The sequence below is a fragment of the Thamnophis elegans genome, chromosome 8, assembly GCF_009769535.1.
Source record: "Thamnophis elegans isolate rThaEle1 chromosome 8, rThaEle1.pri, whole genome shotgun sequence".
Lineage (NCBI taxonomy): Eukaryota > Metazoa > Chordata > Lepidosauria > Squamata > Colubridae > Thamnophis > Thamnophis elegans.
The window spans coordinates 36,713,411-36,729,009 of NC_045548.1; positions in this window are offsets into that span (position 1 = coordinate 36,713,411).

The following is a 15,599-nucleotide window of genomic DNA, read 5'->3' on the forward strand; positions in this document are numbered from 1 at the left end:
ATAGAAATAGTTATGAGTTGAAAAAATTAAGAAATCTCTGTGGGCTTGTTGTCATTCTCAAATTTATTTATTTAATTTATATTGCCACCCATCTCAATGAGTGACTCTAAATGGTGTACATGAAAGAAACTTGATACAATTAAACAATGAGAATATATATGGTTGCTAAGTAAAACTATTGTAAAACATGTTAGTATAGCCAAGAAACAGGGGCTTTAACATATCTGTGGCTCCAAGCATATTACCAAGTCTTTACAATCTTAGGAAAAACATTAGAATTGAGGACATTCTGATCCATGAAGGAAGAATGCGCCAGAGAACGGGAAGTAGTATGGCAGGGAAGGCATATTTCCTAGTCCCTACAGCCGTGTTGGTGAACTTATGGCATGCATGCCATAAATGGCACGCAGCACCCTCTCTGGGCATGCAAGCTATCACCACAGTTCAGCTCTGCCACACATGCATGTGCACCTCCTGTCAGCCAGCTGTCCTTTGGGTCTCTGCCATGCATACGCTGGGGCATGATGCATGGAGTGGGTGCGCATGTACAGGGGGGTGTACGTGCGAGGTGTGTGTGTGTGGGGGGGAAAGCCGTGCAGCATGCCTGGGGCGGAGTGCATATGTGGGGGGCTGCACACACATTGCATTTTGGGGGTTCGGGCACATGTACATATGCTTTGGACACTCAGTTCGGAAAAGGTAAGCCATCAGTGCCCTACAGCCACCATTCCTTGGCAATAGGATCCATAACAAGCCTAACCTGTCTGACCGAATTGGAGCCCTAGAAACAGCTGGGAGAACACACTTATGTTTCTTATTTATATTTATATCATGTTATGTTGGGCTTATGCTTAGGTAAATTTAACATTTAATTTGGGAAAGTGTATATATTAAATATTTATATGGCAAGATTCTTGGGAATAAAACATAGGATGCAGTTGTAAATAAATACAAACATTTATTACACCAAATATTTCTCTAAGAACTCCTTTGTAATAATTTTATGTACTTGCTCCCTATAAATCCTTTTTTTTAGCTCTAAAAAGGAAATAACTGGCATGTCTCCTGATTTAGAGGTTATGTGGAATTTGGCCAGATGAAGTATAGTACTGATTGATTAGTATCTAATGATCTAATTTTTTCTTCCTTTAGTTTATACTCTGAAAAAATCAGTTTAGGCTTCCCTCTAAAGCCCAGGCATTCCAGGGATTCTACATTGAGAAGAAATATTTTTTGTTCATAAATTACAGTTCATTTATTTTATATATAATTAGATTAATTACCTACCTTCAAATCCAAACCATAGGTTTAGTCTACTGCAGGCCTCCTTTTTTTATTTTGGCCAGAGGATTTCCTCCCTATGTGAATGATATTTCTGAACAATCTGGAGAATAGCCATTTTTACTCCTTTTCTTTGAGTAGGCAGTTCAGAAATGATATTTATGATCCATGTAACATAAAAAGTTGAACAGGAAAAATGTAAGACAAAAATAGTAGAGACAGGCAATCATGATTATTCCTCACAGATGAATATAGAACAGTTCTGAAAAGTTGTGTCAGCCATTCAGGAACAGATACTTAATTTCTCATCCAGACACATTATATGGAAGTCCTGTAACATCACAGACACTATGGAGCCATTGCTTTAGAAATGTATAAATCCGCTATCTGAATTTAGTGTAAAACTTCCAATCTGTGAAATGTTTTGAGTGTAGTTTTAACTCAGCAAAGGTACAATAGCAGTAGCAATAGCAATAAAATAAAATAAAATAAAAATTACATTTGTATTCACATTAGTTTTAGGCTTAAAGCCAAGGAAATACTAAATTACTTTGTGAAACACATCTCCAATATTGCACTGAGCAGGTTTACTCTGGACTGAAAAGTTTTCAAAAAAATAATATTTCAATGGCAAGGAATTATGTAAATGCAGATATCTATAAGAACAGATTATTTTTAAAAAGCACATATAAATATATCCAAAATTTAAGAGTAATACAGATAAAGTATTTGCTGTTCTATTGAAATATTGCATCAGGTTGGTGAGCCTCCTCAATTCATATTCACCAACTGGAGTGATAACTATTCATTGAAGATGGAACAGTGGGTCATCTATCATTCAGAATAGCAAGCTAGATCTAAAACAGGCCCAAAAGTGTAGAGAGTTTTTATCAATCAACACTCTATTTGAAATGAGTGCCCCACACTAATTCAGCTGTGTTTAATGAAAAGGATTCATGTTAGTAGCCTATGATAAATTGTATCACGGGAAATCTTTCAAAGGGACATTCCCACAAGCATATCCCCAATTACAATGCATTCCTAAAACTCTTATGATGTGCATTTGTAACCATGGAGGGGCAACAGACTTCTTGGTGAGACCTATATAAGAAAACTATATAAGACTCATTTCTATCCTCTTAATAGTCATCTTGGTTATTATGGGGATTTTTCTTTCCCAGATATCCCTCTTGCTTATGTGTAAGGGATTTGAGGACTTCAGAAAAGTAGAAAACCCAGAGAACCTCAAAGGCATTGGTGGGATTCAAATACTTTAACAACTGGTTCTCTGCCCTAATGACCAGCTGGGTAGGCGTGGCTCGGTGGTCATGTGACTGGGTAGATGTGGCCAACTCAACATCACTCATGTCGATGGGCACTTTGCCTTAGCTGTTACAATGTAATAAAGGGTTAACAGGAGAGAAAGTTTCTGTAAGGAGGGCAATAAAGATTAGGCTAGAAACAATGCCAGAATGTTTCCTTCCTGCCTTCCTTACAGGATTAGCCCTATAAAGTGGAAAAAAACAAAATGAGATTTCTTCCAACAATCAGTTCTCCAAACTATTTAGAAAGTTAACAACCGGTTCTCCCGAATAGATGCGAACTGGCTGAATCCCACCACTGCTCAAAGGTCTCTATTTTTAAGTATAAATTTCAGTAATAGGCTGGGCAAGCAATTTTCTATAAAACTCTGCTAGTTTTACTGAACTTTGCTTCTGATTGACTCCAGCTAGAGTCAAAGATGTAAATATACTTCATGACAAGGATATTGGTCTCCATAAATATTCCCAGTCATTGATTTAATCCCATTTTGTCCCTAATGTTAATGAGCTGGCAGATTTAACCTCTAAATGACAAATATTTCCAATATAACTACGCTGTAATCTTATGTACACTTGTCAGTACATAAGTCAGAAAGACTTATTTCTGAGTAGACTTGCATAGGATTGATTTTTACAATTTAGTTTGACAGCCTGGTTAACAGTAAAATAAAAAATAGAATACATTTGTCAATTGTAAATAACATCTTAAAACAAAATAAACCAGACAAGTATTATTTTCCCAACAAAAATATATACTTATTGCATAAATTTTCAGAATATAATTCCATCTCAAGTATAAAATTATCCCAAAATAAACCACAGTACAGTTTAGGAATAAGCACAAACTAAACAAAATTGAGAGATCTACTAGAAAAAAGGCAGAAACATTAGGAAAGTAAACCACAAAAATGGGGAAAATGGCAAAGATTTAATAATCTGCTGAGTAAGCATAGTAGGCTGCAAAGTACAAAAAGATGAAAAGAAAGAATAAAAATACCACAAGTTAACTGTCCAATGTCAGATGTAATAATCCCTCTTATATGAGTCATACTCTATTTTCTTACGAACTAAATCAGACTTGGAATAATAAGAGTGAATCTGTGCTGGAATAAGACTATGATTCCTGGAAATTAATAGAGAAAAACTCCATAACTTTTATTGGGTGTGTTCTGTTTATAGCGCTGCATGTTTTTATCTATTTGGCCAGATTCTTCAACAAGAAATCTTTTCAATGAGTATGGCACACCTATATTAGATTTATATACATGTTTCATTAATTTGGGAAATAGTTACTTCTAAATAGAAAAGTATTTCATTAAAAGTATAAAGAATCATTCAAATAAGCAATGGAGATAATAATTCAAATTATAACATTCAAATGTTATGTTTATTTTAAACACAAACATATATTATGTTGGACAGTAATGATTCTGTGTTGTTCATGTAGACGTCTCCTGTATTCAATGTAATAACATTATTTTAGAGAAAGATAAAGAATGGGAATAAAACATTTTGCCAAATAGAAGTAAAAGGAGGTGTCACTGTGAAGCAACAGCTGTGCAAACTGGGAACGTTAAATGCCAAGCAAAAATAAGACCCAAAGGCAAAACTGATACATTTAGCAAGAAATAAAAATATATACGAGTAGATATGGTTCTGAGTGAACCATTGAGAACTATAAGAATAAACTTCAGGTATGTCCTCAGCTTTTGGATATAAATTTAAAGGAATCCAGTCACCTCAAATTTGTTTAGATCTAATCAATAATTTAGACTTTGTGGAATAGACAAGGGCCAGAAAACAGCAGTGGCCGTAGATGTTGTGGTGCCAAATGTTGTGGCAGCAAAACAGTGGTGGGATTCAAATAATTTAACAATTGGTTCTCTGCCCTAATGACCAGCTGGGTAGGCGTGGCTCGGTGGTCATGTGACTGGGTGGGCTCATGTCTATGGGCACTTTGCCTTAGCTGTTACAATATAATAAGGGTTAACCAGAGAGCAGTTTCTGTAAGCAGGGCAATAAAGATTAGGCTAGAAACAACACCAGAATGTTTCCTTCCTGCCTTACTTATAAGTTTAGGCCTGTAAAGTGGGGAAAAACAAAATAAGATTTCTTCCAACAACCAGTTCTCCGAACTGCTTAGAAAGTTAATAACCAGTTCTCCCGAATAGGTGCAAACTGCCTGAATCCCCACCACTGCAGCAACATCAGGAAGAAGGAGTATGAGAAGCTGAAAACATACCCATTTAGAACCTAAAGGAGGAACTAGAAAAAATGTGGAAAGGGAAGCTGAAGTGGTCCCAATGGTGGTAGGAGCATTTGGGGTTATAAATGGCAATTTATTTTGCCAGGCAAAAATTGGGATACTTTCACAATAGCTTTTTCTTATCTTCTATTCATACCTCTTATATGAACTGAATAAATATAGTTGAATAAATTATGGAGGAATTTTGCTTTTTCTTCTATAACATTCTTTCTGATTCAAAAAAGAGTAAAAACTATGCTGTGAAACATGGAATGGATATTTACAAAGAAGATTATACCTAGAGTCCTATAAAATTCCAGAGGAGGCGTGCTTAATGTATGATAAAAGCTTTGTCTGGAAATCCTTAAAAATCCACAAATCTGTTGTAGTATAACATTTTTTCTGTTGTCTTCTTGTCTTATCTCAGATCTGATTTATGGCATAAATATATTCATATATATTTAAAATGTATTTCCATATAACAATGCCTCCAATGTGGCAAAAAAAAACCCAGACAATTTTTAAAGTTATTGTGTTCTTAATGGCTTTCTTTTGTGGCCTCATCTACTTAAAATTGTTTGTGCATCAATAATGGACCATTTATCAGAAAAAAGTACATTGTTTCCATCTGAACTGAAGCTGACTAGACTATAAGTTGCTTAACGTTGTTCTCTGTTCTTATAAAAAGACGAGAATTGGAAAAATGGAGGGAATAGCTTCCTCATTTTACACAACTTTCCACTGGTTTTTACAATTTATAATATAATGCTGAATCAGGATGACAAAACTGTAAAAATGCTTTTTGTATCTCCTTCCTTCCCTCAATGCATGTCTACTTGCAACTTCAAAGAACTACACAGATTCTGATTTCTCTTTGTATGGACCAACAACAAAATTCATGCGACCTGAAGACAGAAATTCACCTTAAGATCTATATTTTCCCTCTCAGTTTAAGACAAAGCGATACAACATTCTGACAGCACTTAGGGTCAGGTTTTCCAGACCCTAACAGAAAATCTTGAATTCTTAACTTCACACAGCTTAACTTGGCTGCTAGGCTTGGATTCAGTTGAAGTCTTACAGACTCAAGCATGATGCTACTAAAAATATTTACGGTGAACTAGAATGAAACCACATTAAAAGGAAGATTATCCTCTTTTAGTGTCAGTTTAAGGTAAAGGTAAAGGTTCCCCTTGCACAAGCGTGCTAGTCATTTCCGACTCTAGGGGGCAGTGCTCTCATCTCCATTTCAAAGCCGAAAAGCCACTGCTGTCCAAAGATGTCTCCGTGGTCATGTGGCCGGCATGACTAAATGCCAAAGGCGCACAGAATGCTGTTACCTTCCCACCAAAGGTGGTTCTTATTTTTCTACTTGCATTTTTACATGCTTTTGAACTGCTGGGTTGGCAGAAGCTGCGACAAGTAATAGGAGCTCACTCTGTTACGTGGCACTAGGGATTCAAACTGCCAAGCTGCCGACCTTTCTGATTGACAAGCTCAGCGCCTTAGCCATTGAGCCACCACATCAGAGTGTAGTTCCCCTTTTATAACCACAGCAATTTAAATCTATTGCTTCTTTTCCCCATAGTAGTTTCAAGAGATCCATTCCCTTGGATTTCATGCTTTTGAAACTGAGTGCTTGTTAGCATAACTGCTATTCCCAACCTACACAGTTCAATGCCACTCCAGGGTTTTGATATGTTGGTCCAAATGTCAACCTGCATGTAGGGCAAGAGAGAAGAATGAAAGAAACATAAGTCTGGATTAGGGGATCAGTTCCAATGGAAGGATAAGGTCCTTGAGATTGCTATTACATACTCTCAACTGCTAGTATGGCTTGATTAGCCAACAGTTAGTCCTTGTTTAGTGACTGCCATTGGTTTAGATGAAATAGCAGCTATGTGATATGGTCATAATGCAAACCTTGTGACTGAGAGACATTATTGATATTGCTGGTTGCTACTAACTCATTCAGATAAAATTCTCTGCTATATTGTCTTGTGCCTGACCTATTTCCTCCTCTCCACCTTCAGGGTGAAGAGATGGCTTATATAAGACATCTTTTTCTTAGCTGTTTTTCCCCAGCACAGCAGCTTCCCCCAAAAGTGCAAACTCTAAATTAACAAGCTGAGCTCTTTGTCCTTAATTGGTTGATTAGAACCCTCTAGAGCAGGGGTGTCAAACTTGCATCATCACGGTATCATCACATGACATATCGGGACTTTCCCCCCCTTCGTTAAACCAGGCAGAGGCGGAGCCAGCACCTGATGCATCCAGCCTGAGGCCCGTGAGTTTCACACTTCTGCTCTAGGGGCTTGCAACTGTTGCTTGAAATTGACCAGATCTTAATCATTCACATTGAAGGCTATTGTGGTGCTAGAGGATTGGTTGCAAAGTTAGCATTCATCAGTGGTTGCTATCCCGGACACTTGCTAAATGAGGATTACCTGTATTGCTGTACTTCCCCTCGTTGTCCTTTTACCATGTAGAAGATAGGAGCCCATATAAGTTTTCTAAATAAATGAGACAAATTGATCACTTTTGCTCTGCCTTTCATAATTGCTGTGTCTTTGATCTACCTGCCCTATTAGAAACTGGATTTTCACTACCTGGATCAATCTTACCTACGTGGGCTTATAGGGCAATTCTGCACTGCATTTTTCATAGTTTGCCTTCCCTTCTGCTCCCAGATGCTTCTAAGTCAATTCAAAAGCTTCCACTCTGGATTGCAATGGGTTGGTGAGACGGCTGAGCTGGTGATCACTATACCAGAGGTGTCAAACGGGCAGTCCTTGGGCTGCATGCGTCATGCGCAGGTCATGCCCAGCTCTATGAATGGGAAAAACATCATGAAACATCATATGACAGCAATGTGACACCACGAGTTTGACACCAGTGTTATAGACTGTGGCCATCACAAGACCTGAGTGGTTGATTCTTGCTTCTTACCCTTCTACCCTTGCAGGAAAAGCGAGCAGCACTGGCCAGATTGTCTGCAAGTACCAGCTTTGCTCTTTTAGATATTGTCACTCATTAGTCCCTGTGTCTTTCTCCCTCCCCCAAATGTTTACACAGATGGATAACTACAACCACTTTTCCACATGATTTCTGTTTACACTAAAACAGACCCTTTTGGTCTTTTTCTCTTTCTTATGGCACTGATGAGTTTATACAACAAACAAAGCTATAAAGTAACAGGTTCTTTGTTACCAAATATTCTCTGTAGTCCATATAAATTTTATAATTAGGTCAATTTCATGGAAGCAAAATAGCAATATTCTTACCTTGCAACGTACGTAGATATGTTTTATAAAATATAAGCTTTGCATTACTATGGGCAGAAATAGGAAAGGAAAGCCTAGGGACCGTGCTTCATCCAGCCTTGGCAGAAATGAAAGGTTTCCTATTGGGAGAAGTAAAGGTGGAAAGCAGCATGGGCTTCTACTGCTAAGGATAATTAAATGACAGTAGCAATATTATAAACACACACCTACCAGCAACTACTGGTGATCAGAGAATTTAGCAGCCTGGTAGCCCAGGATCAAATGGTTTTCTAGTAGACACCAGTTGCTGGAGGAGGGGAGTATGAGTCTATTGTAAGAATGGACAAAGCACTAGACATCATCCACTCTAAGGGCTTTGGCCAGGAAACAGCAGTTTTGAATTTAAGCTGGAAAACATGGAGTGGAGTACATTTGTAATGGGTTGAGAGTAGGAGGATGATGTCATCCATTCTTGCACTCAGGAAGTGGTGAGGGGCCCATACTGGCAATGGGCCCAGCAAAAAGTGCAGATCTGCCCATCATCTCCTGGAGCTGCTGCAGGTGTCTGATTGCCTGCTGGCTCCTCAGACTGATGGCCTGTCTGTTCTGCCTCTGACTCAACATTCAGGAGACCATTGGAGTATGCAAAAAAACCTCTATGCACATTACTTAAAGCTCCAACTTATCTACGTGGAAGAAATAACAGTGTTAATAAAATACTAGATTCCCATGCATAAAGATATTTCTGAGTAGAATATGTTAATGAATGGAAGGTGTTTGCTAAAGAAGCATCCAGGGATCTGAGTAAGTCATCAGATTTGTGTGCATGTGTGATGTGTTTCAGATATTTGAAGTTAGGCTCACTCTTCACACATATAGCAAAACTGTTCTGTCAGCTTTAATAAAAAGCAGCAAGAAGTGATTTGTGGCAGTAAAATAAGTAAGACTTCATATCCATGTTCTTGTATTTTATTTTTTACATATGAAGTTGCTTGTTTTCCTTAAATGCTCCATTCCCTCTCCTCCCTAATATATATTTTAGCTTGTTGGTGAGGCTGGTAATCACTGCTGTGACTGTTGAATTGTGTCTGTGTGTAGGGGGGAGAGGAAGGAGACCCAAAAGAATAAAATAAGTGTTAAGGAATTCATTGTCTGTCCTCCACCTGTTGTTATTCTGGTCCCAATCAACCTGCTCGCCAGGCTGGAGCCAGTGGCCATCTGGAAACACTGCTCTGTTTATAAACTTGGCATGAAGCAGCACTCCCAGGCCCTGACCTCCCACACAAATCTGGAAACAATTACAGCAAGATGATAGGCAGGCAGGCAGGCAGGGAGAGCAGGAGCGGATTGAGAGGAGGCTGCAGGGGAGAGAAGAAGCATGAGAAGTTTCAGAGCATGAGAAGACGGTGGATGTTTCTGACAGAAATATTTATTCATAAACACGTTTGCCAAAAGGTTATCCCATGATTTCCAGATAATGATGGGCTGCAGGCCATTTTAATCTGGATTTTTCAGTAGGACGCTATTAGTTCTGAGATTTTTCACTCATACAAAAAAAAAAAAAAAATGGGAAGGAGGAACAGACCACCACAACCACAACTCAAAGTAATCTTACTGGGAGACAAACACCCCCTCCCCCAGAACATATGATATTGTTCCTATTTATTTTTACCAGCAGTAAAATATGTCATCCGGGAAGCTCCTATTATTGTTCTTTCCATGGGGAAATGACTTCTCCAACCTAACTTCTGGGGTAGAGTGTCAGATCTTTTAGGGGATCTTATATCAAATTATATTTTATAGCAATACCTTGTCAAACTTTCACTCTGTATACTCTTTTAAAAAAAATAAGTCAATTAAACTGCCTGATGAAGAATCTTTAGCCATGTAAGCTGCTTGCTATGATTCTGATTCAGTAGAATCAAAACCTGAAAGACAGAAAGAGGAGGGGAGAGGTCCTAAAAAAACAAATCAAACAATTCCTTTTCTAGAGTAAATTGTAAAATGGACCTTTATTCTTCCTAAATCTGAGTAAGTTTGCCACAGCAAGTACAGATGCCAACATCTCTTCCTTCATTATTATTTTTGCAACTTGTCAGTTTAGTAGAACCCAATTATTTTTTTAAAAAGATCTTAAGGTAGTTCTGATTTGCATGGTTAAAAGGAGGTTACCTTTAGCAATTGTCTGTCTATTGCATTATATTTAGAATTATTGCCTCTCTTTCAGTTTATTATACTATGCAGATAAGCAATCACAATGCCATTGAGACAAACTTCCTAGAAACAGTTGAAACTGAGCCATGGAGCCAGAGATATTTCCAGATGGCCCTGATGTGAGAAACAGGAAGAACTGTTTCACTTCTTAAATTAAGTACAAAAGAATGTAAAAAAGAGGCTTGCTGGATCAAACCAATTAGAATAGCACACTAAAAAAAAGGCTGCAGAAAACTATACATTACAAGGATTGAATATTAAATGACTATTCTACCCACCATGCCTGTGATATAGATACAGTGACGTGCATGTATATGCATGCAATGTTTCCAAAGTACATATTTAAATGAATTGAAAACTCTCAATACAGATGTTATTACTACTTTTTTTAAATCTAAGAGCATCTGGGAGAGGGGATCTAAACCCATCTTAGCCTCTTTGTGAAATGGTAGGTATCATTATTACAGAGAAAAGGAGGCTAAACATTTTAAATTTACAATTTGGTGAAATTATGAGAATGTTTCTAATCTCTCAAAGAAGCTCCTTTGTAGTACGAGTTTGGCTCAAAACATAGGTCATTCCAATTTGATAATATAGGAGGAAGAAAACTTGGCTGATTAATCTGGTTGTAGGAACTAATGTTGGGAACTTCCAAGCTGAATGGGTAAAATATTTGTTTTGAGGCTACATTGTCTGGATTATCTCAGGAGTTCATATTAGTTTACATAGGGTTAACAAACTCTGTGGATCTTTTGTTTTAAATAACGAAGTGTTTAGGGATGATGTTGATGCAAGTGTCCTTGCTGTCAATCAAAAGGGCCACGTATGGCTGTGATTGATCAGTGGTTCCATTTCATTTCTGTAGAAATAGTCAACCTGCTAGGACGATTTGACTAAAAACAAATGTTTGTGTATGAGTCCTTGGAATGGTCTGTGCTTTGTTCCATCAATATTGGAAATTCAACTTCAAAATACTTCATTTTGAATTCCCCAGATACAACCATTCATTAAATGCTTTCCACCCAGACCAATGGTTTGCCATGATTATTATTAGACTACACTTGTTCTTTTTTTCCCCCAGCCTAACCCTAACATAATACAAGGCAAAGGCCAAGTGCTAATTCGTGGTCTGGCCAAAGGGCTCCTTGAATAGGTCTATGAGTTGATATTTTTGAAGCGATAGAAAGGAAGCACCAGGGCAGTGTCCTTCCTGACTTTGCCTGACTTCCTGTATGCTTTCTTGATGAAATATTAGTCAGAAAGCCTGTTACAATTCATACCTATTCGCTCATGTCATATTTGGATGACTCTGACATTCTGAATTTCTCTTTGAAGATGCATCCTCTCTACTTTCTGACTTCTACATAAAATTACAGTGGCAAAGAAAAAACTAAACCTTGATGTAAATTGTTAGCCAGAAATCAGGAGAATAACACACTTAATTCATCTACTTAATAATGCTGCAGTAAACACAGTTTAATTAATATTCAGCAATTTACAATCTACCAATAGTTATTTTTTATTTAATCCGTTTATTTAAAGCTCAGGAACCTATTATCTTGGTTGATTTGTTGCTAGAAATATTGCTCAATTTCTTAGGGAATCTTGACAAATTTGGAAAAATACATATTTTTAACACAATAAGAGAAAGCAACAAATACAAATAATGGTAAATTTCAAAATATAGTCACAAAGTTAGGCATCTGTACCTCATAGTAATTCTCACAACTCAGTGAGATTAAAGTAAGCATTTAAAAAAGCATTTCTTGTCTAACAGTTCATTTCCTGGTTCTCCATTTTAAAATATGCTTCTGCTAGAAACATTATTTAATGCAAACTTTGCAATATGTCAACCATATTGCAAATTTTGGTTTTTATTTTTTAAAAATAAGATACATGAAATGAGTCAGAATTGGGCCAAATACTAGAGATATTAGTAATTTTTTTGAATAAGCCCTTGTGACTGATGGTGACCGATATAGTGGGCTTAAATGCTTGATTCTAGACAATTACAGTTTCAGCACTGTCTACCAGTTTGACCAAAAGGATCACTACTGGACTATGACTTGTTCGGAACCAGGGCAACATGAGCAGTTGACTAACACATGAATGTGTGCCTGCAGCTCAACTTGCGTGAACAATGGGCTGACACATGCACAGCTCAACTTGCATGAGTATAGCCCAACGCATACGTGCATGTTGGCTCTCCACTTGCACAGGCTGGTTCTCCCCCACACACAATTGGGCCACCAAGCTGTAAATGTTGGGGACTGTTGCAGTAAGTAACTTCTGTAGGGTTATATCTCCTCCACCTTGTTTAGTTAGTATCATATATTTTAATATAGTCTATATAAGAAATTGGGTTGCTACTATACTTTTAATAGATTCTATATAACCACAAATATCTGTGGGCTACCAAATGTTGATATCTTAGTAGAGGGGTTAAGAGTAGAACATAAAATTTGTGATGAGATTTCTGAGAAGTGCAGTTATGCATCTAGTATATTCTTGATACATTCTATATCCTTGAAGTCACCAGGAATTGGATCATTTCCAAAACAAGCCTATTTGACTTGAACACAAATCATTCCTATTTTATTTTATTTATTTAAAGCAGAAATAATTGGCATGTTTGCTTTTTTAAATAGCTTATTCACTTTTGTTGATGGAGCGTCTCTCCAAAATTAAATCATATGTCCTGACTTTAATGACATACACCCTGCCTCCTGAACCCATATTTTGCGTTCCTGGAAATTGCTAAGAATATATAGAGCCAAGGTGGCCAAGGTGGCGCAGTGGTTAAATGCAGCACTGCAGGCTACTGCTAGATCAGCAGGTCAGCGGTTCAAATCTCACCGGCTCAGGGTTGACTCAGCCTTCCATCCTTCCGAGGTGGGTAAAATGAGGACCCAGATTGTTGGGGGCAATATGCTGACTCTCTGTAAACCGCTTAGAGAGGCCTGGAAGGCCTATGAAGCGGTATATAAGTCTACTGCTATTGCTATTGCTATTGCTATTGCTATATACCATTTTTCCCCATTTCCATTACATAATGAAACATTTTAAGGAACTTTGTGTTGGGCTTCTTATATCGTTAAATGTGCTTTGTGTTATTTTCAAGACTATGTTGACCTGTTCTGTTTTAAAATGGTTTCAGATAATTGCTGAACTTCATAAATTTTGAAAGCTAAGTCAAATGTGTTCATTACTTATTAGTAAGTTATTAGTGTATGTTTTGCTCTAGTTTATGTAACAATTATCCAATTGTTTTTATTTTTTTATTTTTTAAAGCCATGCCGCCTCGGCCCACCATAGAGCAAAACATGTCCAATTGTTTGAATCGTTACCCTTCTTATTATAGATTCACCTGCTGCAAAAAAAAATTGACTCTTTTCTGCCATACCCCTTTCCAAACCAAAATAAACTTGTCCTAATGCAGCATATTATCCTGTCTTGAGTCTACACTTCAGGCTATTTTATTGCTAAGCTACTGCTATACTTTATTTTTAAAATGATTATTGTTTTGATTATTATTGAAGATGAGTTTAATTGTTCTGTTTTTATTGTATCCTGCTCAGAGTCATATTCATGAAATAGGGGGCTACATAAATTTAATGAAGAAATACATAGAACAGAATCATAGGTTGGAAAAGACCTTAACCCTAACCCTAGTCTAATTCCCCTATTGAAGTCAGGAGCTTTATATATCTCAGTCAAATGGTTGTTCAGTCTATTTTTGAAAATCTACAGTGATGAAGCACCCACAATTCTGGGAAGCAAACTATTACATTGATTAAATGTTCTCACTGTCAGAAAATTTACCCTTAATTCTAGGTTGGGTCTCTGTTTAACAAACTTTCACCCTTACTTCTTGTCCTGCCCTCTGGTGCCTTAGAGAATAAGTCAGTCTGTGATGGCCCGTCAAGCACTGAAAGACAGTTACCATGTTCCTCCAATCCTTCTCTTCATTAGGAGAATACCCATTTATAAAGATGTTGCTCAAAGGTTCATCTTGGCCAGAATGTTGCTTTACGTTTATGTCACTTTTTATGGCATCTCAGGATGCCTCCATTATACTGATCTTCACATGTCAAAGATACAATACAGAGGTGGTATTCAGCAGGTTCTTACCACTTCTGGAGAACTGATAGTCAAAATTTTGAGTAGTTCAGAGAACCAGTAAATACCACTTCTGACTGGCCCCACCCCCATCTATTCTCTGTTTCTTGAGTCCCAGCTGATCTGGAGGGAATGGGGATTTTGCAGTTATCTTCCCCTAGAGTGGGGTGGGAATGGAGATTTTACAGTATCGTTCCCCTGCCATGCCCACCAAGCCACGCCCACCATTACATGCCATACCATGCCACGCCACGGCCATTAAGCCATGCCTACAGAACCAGTAGTAAATTTTTTTGAATCCCACCACAGAAACAATAGACTTATCAACATCCTTGTTCTGATGGTGTACTCCTAATAGGACTGAGAAGATTGATAGGAAAATTTGGCACCGATTGTGCCTCTATTTCTTTGAACATTAAAAAACTCCTAAATTCAAAGTGTGTTTTTTGGAAAAAGATGGGCCAAATACATCTGGCAATTGGCTGGGGAGCCTAAGGAAGAAGCAGACTCATTCCCATATTTATGGGTATTTTTAATGAATACTTGAGCTGACCTCTTCAAAGTTCAATAAAGGCTACAACAAGCTCTAAAATGCTAACTAAATTACTCAGTTAAAACCACCCAAGCATGGTGAACTCAATTTTAAATGTCCACAAAGCAAAAATAGCACCGTATGGTGCAGAATTGTGAATCCTATCAGGTTGTTGAATTGGCTGACCAAGAATAAAATGTCTTTTCAAAGAAAAAAATACCAGCCAGTGGATCTGACTCAGTACCATGGGATAGCCTTTACGTTAGCAAGATTTCAGCTGCTGAATTCTATGCTTAAATATGGATAAATCCATCATATACCATATTATGGGAAAGTGTGTATTTTGTGAAGCACCAGAAATAGAAAACGTGCACATATTGCCCAGCAAGGGCTCAATATTTACAGTCACTACTTAACAGAATTACACTTTGGGACCGTAACAAAAAGATTACCTTATTTTCTTCAAGAGAGGCATGGTGGGTCAGATGCTGAAGAAGGTCTATATTTTGGGAGTTTGAGTCCTACCATCATGTCAGAGTGTGTCCCTATCACTTGCCTCAGGTCTTGCCAGTCTACCAACTTGAAAGTATGCAAATGCAAGTAGATAAATAGGAACCACTTTG